General features: G+C 44.0%; 1 protein-coding gene and 1 long non-coding RNA gene across 3 annotated transcripts in view; one reads left to right on the top strand and one right to left on the bottom strand.

Annotated features, from left to right (window-relative positions):
* The window catches only part of RAB7A (RAB7A, member RAS oncogene family), a 47,831-nt gene extending 42,143 nt beyond the window's left edge, over positions 1-5,688 (bottom strand). The window contains exons 1-2 of one of the 2 annotated variants that reach the window (XM_016197339.2): positions 5,511-5,688; positions 4,968-5,027 (exon numbers count right to left, since the gene is read on the bottom strand). The gene's annotated coding sequence lies outside the window, so the exon portion shown is untranslated. The remainder of the gene's footprint in view (positions 1-4,967; positions 5,028-5,510) is intronic. The other variant, XM_016197338.2, reaches the window with a different exon arrangement.
* Positions 5,689-5,783: 95 nt separating this feature from the next.
* On the top strand, positions 5,784-12,635 carry LOC107525220 (uncharacterized). The gene is made up of 3 exons (XR_001602040.2): positions 5,784-5,932; positions 10,422-10,580; positions 10,782-12,635. It is a non-coding gene; the product is annotated as an uncharacterized LOC107525220 (long non-coding RNA).
* Positions 12,636-13,767: the final 1,132 nt, after the last annotated feature.

Here is a 13,767-nt window from a genome sequence, read left to right as displayed (position 1 = left end):
AAACATTTGAAAAATGCAGGTAGTCTCGTGATCCCTAGGAGATAATTTCCAGCTTCTCATCTCTGAGTGTTTATTAGAAATCCCACGTCAAAGGATCCAAGAGTGTCCAGTCTCCTTCCCAGTTAAATTTCTCACACCATATTTTTTGTTCAATTTCATTAAAGGAAAGTATTAAGGTATACATTCATAGGGAGAAAATAATCAGTTAATACCTTGGTCTTCCTCTAGGTAGTGAATTTAATTTTTTCTTCTTTTTACTTATGTATTTTCCTAGCTTCCAACCCCCTCCCAAGAACTGACAGATTTAATAATCAGCAAAAGAGAAATGTCATTTAAATAAAATTAGTGGGAGAAAGATACATTTTTTTTTAGAAGCAGTCAAATGCTGAGGCCTTTATGGCAATCATGTATAATAAAAAAGGCAGGATGGTGCTTCAGGAAGAACAATGAGCTATGTTTCAACGGACCTAGATTAGCACTCTGGGTAGTTGGGCCACCTGAGCACCCAGCCTTAGCTACCTCAGGCAGAAATACAGAAATGGCTACCATCTAAGCCTACACAGTTGCTGTAAACATTAAATGAAATCCTATGCAAACTGTAAGCACTACACAAATATTAAAAAGCATTTAAAGATAAATACTGTGTAGGAAGATTTCTACAAAACATTAATGCTCTTTAACAACCATCAACTGAATGGCACAGGTCAGGGGATTTAAGAGCAGCATTTAACCTGTGGGCTGCTCAGATGACCCAGTTATTTCAGGGATCCCCAGATCTGTAGGTGCACAGAGAACTGTTAGTAGACTGATTAAATATCATATGTAATAGGTACTATTTTTCATACAGTCTACGTTGCTACAATTGAGTTTTTAAAGATTAATTCATAGTAGCTTTGCCATGTATTCTCAAATAACTCAAATGGAAATAAAACTTTTAAATTAAAATTGCATACAAAGACTGGAGACCAATGATGTAACTATTTATTTACAATGCAATTATTAAAAATTTGAAAATTTTTTCAATTATACTTCACATTCATTATTCTGTATTAGTTTCAAATGTACCACAATGTAATTTTTAAAGGATTCCAAACTGAGCTGGATAACTCCAGGAAAGCCAGGAGTAAGAAGCAAGGTATCTTTACTTGAAAGAGTAGGGGAAAACAGAGCTGCTCCTTCACTGTACCTGGCAGTAGTCACACAAGTGCATTAGAGAGCCAAGCAAGGTTACAGAATTCCTAACACCGCCCAAGTGCCGAGGCCTCCCTTAATATGCTTCCTAAGATCTGTTCTGTACTGACACAAAGCAGTCCTAGGTGACCAGGAAATGGACAACAGAATCAGTCAGACGGATACCCATGGCAGTGATGACATCACCTAAACAGAGCCATAGACAAGGCTTGAGGTCCCCTGTATTAAGCACTGCATCTTCAGGCAAATGAACAAGGTCAATACAGTATGTCACCACTGGACCCACACCCAAGCTCTCTTCCTTCCCCCAAAAAGACATTTTGCTAGTAGTTATTCTTAATTTGATTTTGAAATCACAGACTGTAGTACTAAAATTGAAACTAGTCGGAAACACTGCTAAAAAGCCTGTTCTGATTTCACTCACATCACTTTTACCACAATCATCATGAAGAAGTTTTAAGACATAAATGTAAACTATTTTTCTGTGTTTAATGCATATGTGGGAAGGAAAAAGCACAAAATAGAGGGAAGATGTGAGAGTAAATAACTGAAAATATAGACACTGCAGAATGTTGCTGTAGCAAACCGTGGACAGGCACTGAGATCTATTAGATGGCATTAATAGATAAGTGTTTGATAACACATAGGAATGGATGCCTGAGAATACAATGGCAATGTTACATGGGAGATAAGAGTTAGCAGAAAGTCAGTAGCTGCAAAATGGGGTGGAAGGGAGCAGTTAATTTCTAAAGCTTCAGTCTCCTTTAGAGAACAGCATCAGTACCAACCGGAACCACTCTTTAGTTTTACTTAGGGAGGACTCCTCTCCTTACTTCCCTGGGAGACCTTGTCACTAACTACCAGTCCAACATCTGGTCAAATCTTTCTTAGCCATATGTGTTGAATTACACAGATGGAACTTTAGACAACTTAACACAGGAATAATGATAAATATGTCAAATCTCAGAGAGGAACAGTACATAAGATGATTGTGACACATGTGTGATTTCAGGTCTGGGTTTGCCACATCTTTGCACAGAAGGACTAATATCAAATCAAATGTTAAGGCAAAAATGTTATTAGTGCAGATCTCTTTAGAGATTTATTCAAAGCTAATCAAATAATCAAAACGTTTGGCTGTGGGGTCAGGAATTGAATTCAAGGACACACTTTACTATAAAGCAATGCTCTTTAATTACAGGGTTTGAGGGCTTATACCCAGTTGGTGCAAAAATAAAATAAAAATATTGCCCCAAGTTGTTGCTAACAATTTACCTGGAGGGATATACTAAAAAAACTATTTTTTTAGTGCCTTCTCCTACATTCCACCCTGTTTACTCATGCAGTTCTTCCATAAATACAAATTCAGATCCCACTCTTTTTTCTTATTATTTTAAAAAAATATGCCTTTATTGATTTCAGAGAGAGGAAGGGAGAGGGAGAGATAGAAACGTCGATGATGAGAGTTATTGATCAGCTGCTTCCTGCATGCCCCCTACAACCCAGGCATGTGCCCTGACCAGGAACTGAACTGTGACCTCCTGGTTCACAGGTCAATGCTCAACCACTGAGCAGTACCGGCCGGACTCAAATCCCCTTTTAAGGAAGAGGGAGCCAGAACAGTTGTGGGAGATGGGTGTCATAGATGTTTTTGGTTTTGTTTGTATATTTTTATTGATTTTAGAGAGAGGAAGGAAGAGAGAGAGAGAAACATCGATGAGAAATATCAATCGGCTGCCTCCCGCACACGCCCCCCCCCACCCCCAGGTATCAAGGCCGAAACCTAGGCAGGTGCCCTGACCGGGAATCGAACCAGCAACCTCTTGGTGCATGGGACGACGCTCAATTCACTGAGCCACACCAGCAGGTGGAATAGGTTTTATTTAGGATGACACTGGTACAGTGACTGGTAGGCACTACATTTAACTTCCTTCATCAGCTGAAGAAAAAAAAAATCCAGCATGCCAAATGTGCCTTTGTTCAAAGAGCACTGCAACAGCTAGCATTTGCAGTGTTAAATGGTAGGATATGAACTCCCTCCCACCCACTACAAAAGGAGAAACAAGTTTATTGTTTGAAGGTTACTATTTAAAAAACATGATCAATTAGAAACTGTAATATTCTCTTCCATACTATCTTCAAGAGCAAACCACACAAACACTGTTCAAATTAACAAAGCCTTCAAGTTAGCCAAAACACCACACTGGATTACTATGGATTCACTTGCTGAGATAAGAAACAACTCCTCTTTCCAAATGCCTCAAAATGCTTGGCCATGATTACTCACCATTTAAATTCCTTGAGGACAGGAACAATGCCTGTCTCCCTGAGTCAATATCCAGCAATGCCTGATACGTGGTAGATACTCAAAACATTTGATGAATAAATGAAAAGGTACTTATCATTACTTGCCTCTAAACTTACATATTACTTAAGGCTACCATACTTCTTACTCACTTTAAATATATTAGGCCGGGTAGCAAAATTTAAAAAAGAAAAGAAAAAGAAATTAGAATACAACAGTGTTCCAGTACTAAGCTTGAGTTTGGACAGTATCTTCAGCGGTACTCACAACTCAACCCTGGCAGGGTAACTCAGTTGGTTAGAGCATTGTCCCTTTACGCCAAGGTTGCAGGTTGGATCCCAGGTCAAGGCACATACGAAAATCAACCAATGAATGCATAAATAAGTGGAACAACAAATCAATGTTTCTCTCTCTCTCTAAAAATGAATAAATTTTTTTAAAAAAAGAAAATACTTGTAACTCATTCTCCAGGTCTTAAGACTCAAATCTGAACAAACTCTCCCAAGTGTGAAGAGAGAAACACACTAATAGGAGACTATTATTCCATGGATGAGAAGTCATACGGCTAATAAGCTGCTTAAGTCACAAGGAAGAGACAAGAGCCTATTCTTTTGGAATCCAAAGAAAAGATATAGCATTTTCAAGAAGAAAGAACCTACGGGTTGGACACTATGCACTAAAGTTTTAAGAAAGGTTGACATGACAGGATTGCCAGACCTACTTCATTTGACAAAAGACAGAGGTAAAAAAATTTTTCAAACTCAATTAAGTACTTTGCTAGAATTCTAGAGCTCCTAATTTACTGGCCTTCCACTACAAAAAGATGTTAAAAGTCACAACCGAACACGGAATATTGTATGGTTTCAAGGTAGAACTAATATTACCAAAGGAGCGTTTCAAATGACAGCACTAGAAAAGAAAGGAGGCAGAGAGAGGGAGAGGGGCAGGCAAAAGATAAATCACAAGTTTCAGGGTCATCTGAAAGCACTACAGCCATGGACTGAGTACAGTGCTCTGGAGTCTGACTGCCAGGGCTTGAATCTCTGCTCCAGAACTTATTAGCTGTGTGACTGTAGACAAAAGACTTAACCTCTCTGTTCTTTGATTTCCCTATCTATAAATGGGCACAATAATGGTACTTTAGAATGGCTGTTTTGAGAATTAAGATAATTTGTGCAAAGATCTTGTCATGCTGCCCAGCACACTGTAAGTGCTCAAATGTTTGCTATTATTATTCTCCATTTTCCCACTTTTAGGAACCACTATGCAGCAAGAGGGCCGCCAATGCGCGGTTGTAATTCAAATACAGCTCTACAGCCAACCACCATCTTTCCCCTAGTAAATCTGACAACTTCTTTCAGGATTAACCGTAACATGTTTACGATAAAAAGTTCCCTGCCTCCCGGAGCCAGAGGCGCGTCACATGTATACAAGTGTTTGAAGCTAGCCCAGTGCATGTGACCTGACTCACCGCCTTTATTCAGCTGTCGTCAGGGAGCCTCTCACACTAAAAGAGTCAGGACCTGTTCAACTGAAGAGACAGATGAGAAAGTGGCTCAGACCTGGGTGACTTGACCAATGCCCGCGCGGACGGCGGCGACTGGGTCGCGTTCCCCGGCGCGGCAGCTGGGGATCGGCTCCGACAGCCTCCAGTTCGCCGCTCCAAGGAACGCAACCGGCTAGCGCGTCCCGCCGCAGCACAGGGCTCCGAGTGCCCAGCGGCCACCCAAGTCAGGAAACCTTCCCAGGTCTCCGGTCTTGACGCCGCCAGTAAATAAGGTGTCCGTGACCGCCGGCCCGGGGTCGGCCACCCTGCCAGAGGTCACAGCCGGCGACCTCCGACCTCTCCCAGGCCCGGCCGGCTCTTGGCGCCTGAGCAATGCGGCCATTCTCCGCCAAGCCCCGGCCAGACCCAGAGCCTGCCCAAGAAAGGGATGACGCGAGGCCTTGGCGACTGAGGGGCTAAAGAGGGGGATGGGGCCAGGCAGCCGGCCGGGCTGGGCCCGCTGCTTACCTCGGCCGCTCCGCTGAGGGCTCCGAGCCGGGCGTGTCACGAGGGCTCCCGCCGAGAAGACGCAAGGGAGGACAGGGACAGAGAAGTCCAAGTTCCAATTCCAGCAGACTATTCGGCGCTCTCCGAGACCCCGGCACCAATGCAGCCGCCGCCTTGGGCTTTAAGGCCAAGACTCCGGCTCCCACTTCCGCCACCGCCGCCGCCCGGAGCGGAAGTACCTGTCACGAGGAGCTCTACGTCAAGGGTGCGGGGAGGGAGCCCCGCCTCAGCCCTGCGTCACGTTCTGGCAGCCTCGGGCCTGAGCCTGGGTCACGTGAGATAAACATGTCTGCTCCCGATGGTTGTTTCCATCTTTGAGGCTCCCGCGGAGAGAAGGACCGCGCCATGTTAAATCCAGAACCGACGTTTCAGCCATCCTCTAGGTACGCCCGAATAATGAGTGGGAGGGGTAAGGGGGGGGTACGAGGATAAACTGGGCCTTCCATTAGTGTCCCTCCCTCCAAAGGCACTGATCAGCCAACCAAGTGGTCATGTATGCCCAGAGCTGATCAGGATCAACAAAGTTTGCTCTAGGAAGGGCTTTCCCAGGGAGAAATCTGTGAGTAGTGGGAGGCGAGACGGTAGCTATGTCGCGAACTTACAGCAGGGTGAGGAAGAGCGTCCGTGTTTACAGTACTGAGCACCTACTCTACACCCCTGCTGCACCTTTGGATAGTCTTCATTTGCCCTTAGTTTAACCACTTGAAGAAAGATTATTTTCGTCGTTTTGCAAATAGGGAACCGAAACCCAGCACAGGCCACTTGACCTAGCTCACACAGTAAGTGGCAGTCCCGGGAGTTGAACCAAGTACGACTGATGCCAGTGTGTGTGATGTTTCTAGTAAACTGTAAGTGATTCCGCCAGTGCTAGCAGGGCGATAGAGACGCAGAGGTGAATTAGACATTAACAGAACAGTTCGTCCCGCAGAAGAGTGAGGACTTATAAAAGCATTGATTTCATAATCTTTAGCCCAATCTTTGGATTTTTACAGCTTGAGCTCAGAAACTGCTTGAAGAGTATAACTTTGCCCTTTGGGGCTCTGAAACAGCCTGCAGAGCCAGCAGCGCCACCCCCCACCACCCCCGTGATGATTGTACTGTTTAATAAATTGTATTCCTCGCATCATCGTTGTTAAATAATACTCCCTATTGGCCCTGGCTGGGTAGCTCAGTTAGTTAGAGCGTCATCCTGATACACTAAGGTTGTGAGTTCCATCTCCAATTAGGGCACATACAAGAATCAACCAATGAATTCATAAATAAGTGGAACAACAAATCGATGTTTTTCTCTCTCTATCCTTTCCTCTCTCCCTCTCTAAAATCAATAAATTAAAATAATAATAATACTCCCTGTGCTATAATTGTGTGATCAAACACTGCCTTTTTGTCCTACAGTCCTGGGCTGAAACTAGGACTTTGATAAATGCCTAATCACCTATTACCCATTGTTCTCACCTCACAACCCCTCTTGCTTCATCACTAAGTCAGCCATTCATTGAAAGTCCAGTTACCCCCACCAATCAGAAAACAAATGATGTAAGTTTATGGTCTTGTTTCTTCTAGCAACTCATCTCTTTGGTCAGCAGTTCCTTGCAACCTTTACCTTTATATCCTGCCCTATCCCCTCCATTTTGGAACATATTCTTGGTTCATACCAAGCGCTACATTTCCTGGTTTGCAAATCATTTTATGAATAAACTCTCTAAATTTATTTATTTTAATCTTTACCTGAGGACATGCTTAAAGAGAGGAAGGGAGAGAAAGAGAGAGAGAAACATTGATGTGAGAGAGAAACATCAGTCAGTTGCCTTTTGTAGGTGCCTGGACTGGGGATTGAGTCTGAAACCCAGATATGTGTCCTGACTGGGAATTGAACTGGCAACCTTTTAGTGCACAGGATGACACTCAGCCAACTGAGCCACTCCGGCTGCGTGCTAAATTTCTTTTTTAAAAGGTATATCCGGGCTTTTGTTTTCAAGAGCTCTTAGGAGCGTGGAGCAGCCAACCCCATCTGAGCACATTAAGATCGACTCAGAACTTCATCTTCAACAGTATGCTCTTCTCATAGTCTTTTCCTATCTTAGTTCATGCAGACTTCATTCTTTCAGTTGCTCAGTCCAAGAACTTTGTACTGCAATTGCCCTGGCCAGTTTGTCTCAGTGGTTAGAGTATTGGTTGCGGACTGAAGGGTCCGGGGTTCTATTCTGGGTCAAGGGCACGTACCTGGGTTGCAGGTGCAGGAGGCAACCAGTCGATGTGTCTCTTTTACGTTGATGTTTCCCTTTCTCTCTTCCCCCCTCCTCCCTCCCTTCCACTCTCTCTAAAAATCAATGGAAAAAATATCCTCAGGTGAGGATTAAAAAAAAACTGGAAAAAATACCCAAAAACTTTGTAATTATTCTTGACTCATGTAGAGAGTTGAATAGTGTCAATGTAAGAAACATTCAAACCCCTGAAGAATTTTTGTGAGTTTATTTGAACCAAATTGTCTACAATTGCCGGGAAGCAATATCTCAACAGATTAAGATAATACTCCAGAGAATGGCAGTTTTGCACCTAATTTTATGCATTACAATCAAAAGAGGAGACATATGTGGGTTACAGGAAATCCACTGGTGATAGATTAGGGGGGCGGGAGACAGTAAAGCAGGGAAACCTCTGGGATTGGATAAAAAGTAAAATGATAGACAGTACTTCTTTTACATAGATGAGTACAGGATAGTTAACAGTTAACAATTAACTCAATAACAATGAAGGGATCTGTGGTCTCTGTAGAGCAGTACCTGTGCTTTTTCCAGAGGGGTCTGGAAAAAGGAAATTTACTTTGACATTCCAATGATATGTTCTCGTAGATGCAAAAAGACAATAGACAGTCTCAGTTAAGGTAAAGATTGACCTTTGTTAGTGAAGATACTGGCCTAGGACATGCCACCCACCATAAACTGCTTTTAGTTTTAAAAGTTTTAATTTCAGACCATCCTTTGGGTTACTTTAGGTCTCTGAGTTTGCAAGGCTGCCATGCAGGCCTTCCCTGAGCTAGTCAGGTTAGCATGAGGACCCTTTCATCCACAATAGTGACCCCCCAAAAGATATTTACACATCCTGTAACCTATGGATGTAACCTGATTATCCAGGTGTGCCCTAAATCCAATGACAGGTGTTCTTATAAGAGACACACAGAGTACAAACACAAAGAGGAGTCAGAGATTGGAATGAGTAGCCACAAACCAAAGAATGCCGACATCCTCCAGAAGCTGAAAGAGGCACTAACAAAGGAGGGGGAGGCACTTTGATTTTGGAGTTTTGTATTTGAGATGTATTTGAAAGGATATATTTCTGTCGTTTTAAGCCACCAAGTTTGTAATGATGTGTTTCAGCAGTCCCAGGAAACAAATTTAACTCCCTTCTCTATCTCTTGTACCCCTCATCCAAAGCTTTCAAAAGATATCCAGCCCCGCCAGGCGTGGCTCAGCGGTTAAGCATCCACCTAGGATCCAGGTGATCCGGGTTTGATTCCCAGTCAGGGCACATGCCCAGGTTGCGAGCTCAATCCGCAGTTGGGGACATGAAGGAGACAGACGATCAATGACTCTATCATCATTGATGTTTTCATCTCTCTCTCCCTCTCCTTTCCTCTCTCTGAAATCAATAAAGATATATTTAAAAATATATATATATCCAGAATGTGACTTCTTACTATCTCTGCCACTGTTTGGTCTGAACCTCCATCATTTCTTACCTGAATTATTGCAATAACCTTGGTTTCCTGCCTCACCTAATCTCCTGCCAATTCTCAGTACAGCAGCCAGAGTAATTCTGTGAAAATGTCAAACCATGTCATTCTCCTGCCCAAAATCTTCCCATAGATCAAAGTAAAACTAAAGGTTTTACAAGCAAAAGATCCTACCCCAGCTGACCTCCCAAATACCTCTTTGACCTCATCTCCTTTTAATGTCTCCTCTGATCAGTCTATTCAAACTATACTGAATTTAAGAAAAGAGAAGGCACCCATCTAATTCAGGCCTTTGTAATTGTATTTCTTTCAGTCTGGAACACTCTTCCCTCAGATATCTGTATGGCCACTCCCTCACTTTACTCGGGTCTTAAATGTCATCTTCTCAGTGAGAATGGCCTTCCCTATTTAAAACTGAAGTTCCCCTTTCTATCACCACTAAGTGCAAAACCCCCACTTGCTATCTCCCTGGGTCTTCGTTTCTTTACTTTGCTTACTTGTTTGCTTACTGTCCATCTCCCCCATTAGAATGGCAGCTCCATAAGGGTGGGAATTTTTGTCTCTTTTATTCATAGCTATATCCTTGATTCCTAGAACAGTGCTGAGACACGTTAGCTGTTCAGTTAGTACCATTTACAGAGTGTTCAGGGGAATGGAAATTGGAAATAGTCTCAAAGGCAAAGAATTACGATAATTCCACCCCATTCTGCACCCATTAAAAATGCTAAGTTTGAAGATAAAGTAGCAACTAGATAACACAAAATAAGGCAGAGCACAAAAATAAAAGGGAAAAATAAAGAGACTTGTGAACCCCCAGTCTTCTAAGAAGCCTACTGAGAAGCTTATTCAGATGCAAATGTAGACTATTTCTTTTGGAAAAGAAAGGACTCAGAAAAAAAACCCCATGAACCAAGAGGGTGGACTCAGCAGCTGCAGAGACTCATTCCCGGGGTGCAGGATTAGACCTGAACCAAAGAACTGGCAATATGGACCTAACTAGATTTCAGAATTGCTACGATGTAATGGTAGCTATATCATTCCTATGTTTCCCCTTTTTGAACAGAAGTGTCTGCTCTGGTTATCTTATGTTTGTCAACTCTGTTTCTTGGGCCTATGGAGAGCAGATAACACGTCTGTAGCTCACAGGTCTTCTGATCAAGAGGAACAGTACTCAAGAAGCTGTTCTTGAGGAATCATAGCTGAAGAGCCTCATTGCAACTGGACCTGATTTACATGACAATATCCATTTATGAGCCAATGCCGTACTGGGAGGAAACTTTTGGGATCCTTGGGAGGAGGTGAGTATATTTATGCATATGAGAGAAATATAATTTGTGTCCAGAGGTGGACTATGGTAGATTAAAGATGGCAGTAAATTCTTTGCTACTTCTTTGAGATGTGGAATCTACTTCCCTTCCTCTTGAATTTGGGTTGGCCTTACTGACTTGTTTGACCAATAGCAGAAGTGATAACCTGTGATTTCCACTGCTGGATTGTAGGAAGCCTTACACCTTTTGCCCAGAACTCTTGAAACATCCAGGCAGGAGAAGCTCCTCCTCAGAAACCACCCTCCATGCTGTGAGAAGTCCAAACCATGTACAGGTACTCTTTTTTTTTTTAAATCCTCCCGAGGATATTTTTTCTACTGCTTTTCAGAAGGGAGAGAAAGAGAAAAAGAGAGAGACAAACATAGATGTGAGAGAGACACACTGATTGGTTGCCTTCTGCACACACCTCGACCGGAGCCGGGGATCAAGTCTGCAACCGAGGTACATGCCCTTGGCCAGAATCAAACCCAGGACCCTCTTGTCCGTAGGCTGATGCTCTAACCACTGAGCAAAAACAGCTAGGGCAATGGTAGGGATTAGACCTCATACAATTGTCAGAGTTGGTAGAAAGTCTATGCAGGCTGTTGCTTCTGTGCCCAGTGTTGAGCCCAACACCAGCCACTGCAGGTCAGCTGGAGCAGGAGTCAGGAGGAAAAGCTGCATGTAGATGAGAACAATGACACACTGGACCCCATGAGGATAACTAGAGCCCACAAGGACCAACTGGAGCCCATGTCTGTCTCTCATCACTTCCAACTTCAGTCCTTTGTATGGGTGACCTGCAGGAAAATCTGGTGCCCTTCACCACAGAGCTGCACATATGCATGGCCAGGATTCAGAGAGGCTGAAGGGGGAGGTCTGATGGAGGTTGGAGGAGAGATGTGGATCTGGGTGCTGCCTCAAGCAAAAAGATCAGCAGACCAGTGACACCATTCACTAGGTGCCCCAGTGCCTGGCACCCTGCATGATTTTCAGAGTGTAAACAATATGACTGCAGTTTCACTTTTGCCTTTCAAATCTCATGCAAAGATCTCTTATGACTAACATGGATACAGATCCATATAGAGGAGAGAATTCTGGGAAATGTAGTAATTGATGCACTACAAATCTACCATGTATGGGGTAGAGGTGGGAGCTAGATTTATTTTTAAATTTTTAAGATCATTTTTAGAGAGAGAGGAAGAGAGAGGGAGAAAGAGAAACATCGATGTGGGATTGGAACTTCGATCAGCAGCCTCCTTCATGCCCCCTGCTGGGGACTGAGCCCACAACTCAGGCATGTGCTCTGACTGGGAATTGAACAAGCAAACTTTTGGTGCACCAGACGATGCCCAACCAACTGAGCCACATGGGCCAGGGCTCAGGTGCATATCTTTTATCCTATCTTTTCAGTTTTAACCATAAGTTTGTATAAACTATCAAATATTAAAAATTAAAAGATATATATCTTTATTGATTTCAGAGAAAGGAAGGGAGAGGGAGAGAGAGAGATAGAAACATCAATGATGAGAGACTTATTGATTGGCTGCCTCCTGCACCTTCCCCACCGGGGACTGAGCCCGCAACCCGGGCATGTGCCCTGACGGGGAATTGAACCGCGATCTCCTGGATCCTAGGTCGACGCTCAAGCGCTGAACCACACCACCTGTGATAAGAAGCCCTGGAAGGTTTTAAGCAGAGAGAGAACGTGTGTATGTGAGATGTGTCTCCCTTCACAGGTCACTTGCACCGCAGTGCCTTTCCTGGACGCCAGCCTCTCTTCCCCTGTGCCCGCAGTGGGCCCCGCCACAGCCCATGGCGCTGCGTGCGTGGTGTCTGTTTGTTCATCTGTTCTTCATCTAGACTGGGGCGCTCCTCAAAGACCAGTGCCTGCTTTGATCTGTCTCAACGTCCCCCGCACCCTGTTGGGCGTTGGCAAACCTCATCACCATGACTGAGCAATTCACAGGAGAGGAAAATGTGGAATTATTCTCTCTGACACGGTTTTGCATGATTTATAAAGTTCTCTGGGGTTTGATATCGAAACATGACTGGTTTTGCTCAAGGGCTCCTCTCTTGGTAGCTTTTATGAATTCACTGGCTCCCTGTCCCTCCCTGCCTGCTCGCTCTCTCCTTCCTTCTTAGGACTCCCCCTGACCCCCAGCACTCAGCCTGAGTCCCTGTGTCATTAAGAAACTTGCTCGAGCTCTCTGGACCTCAATTTCCTCATTCTGCAATGGTGTTAATAACCCAAATTCTCTGAGTTATTGAAAAAATCAGATGTGAAAGTGATTTGGGAGTGCTCCATCACATGCAGGGAAATGACTGAAGTTATATGTCAGTTGCTGTGAGAGATAAATCTCAGGTGGTGGCTTCAAGCATTTTTCTGCTGAATTTGGTAAAGGAAACAAAGGTTCATTCATTCATTCAAGAGGGATTAGTCCTCAGCTTCCAGGACAAACCTAGGGACTCAGAGATAAACAAACCACAGTCTTTATGCTACAAGAGGTCCCAGTTATGTGCATGTGGCTGGCGGGGTACCCACGAAAAGACAACCACACAACCCTGTAGATTCCTCTTCCTCTTTCCACAACTCTAGCCACGGGCTGCCTTCCAGAGCCTTTCTGCACACAAGGCTGCATTGTAGGCCTCTGTTCACAGTGACCCTTTTAGGAACAGGCACTTGACCAGCTCCAGGGCAATCAGGGCCAGTAACTCTCAAGTCTAGGTCTTTTGGGGGGTAGAAGGAGACAGATATATTGGAAGAAAAGACTTTTTCTCTATGGAGAAAGAATAACACATGCCTAGAATTTCTGGGGTACTCTTTGTCACTTTGAGGGCCAAGTGTGAAGCTAAAGACAAAACAGAGGAAAACAAAGATGGTGAGGAATATGTCTTAGTGATAAAATTTGGGGAACTTGTATCCAACGATACTTGAATCCACCAGCTTCCCTCCCTCCCCCATTTTCCTCCACCTCATCTCCACCCCACCTGTCTGACTTTACCACATGCTTCATGGAAATTCACAGCCACGCCCGGAGGCTGGTTTCAGCAGGAGCTGCAGCAGCTTCATGGCCCAGGCCCTAGCTGACTGGACCCACAAAGGCTTTGGCTCTCCTAGAGACTGCCCAGAAGAGTTGGGAATACAGGCCAGAAATGTCGGGAGTGAACATCCCCA

Source organism: Miniopterus natalensis, chromosome 7 (genome assembly GCF_054644295.1).
Source record: "Miniopterus natalensis isolate mMinNat1 chromosome 7, mMinNat1.hap1, whole genome shotgun sequence".
Taxonomy (NCBI): Eukaryota; Metazoa; Chordata; class Mammalia; order Chiroptera; family Miniopteridae; genus Miniopterus; species Miniopterus natalensis.
The sequence above is the reverse complement of the archived record's forward strand: the minus strand, read 5'-3'. Positions and strand labels throughout refer to the sequence as shown.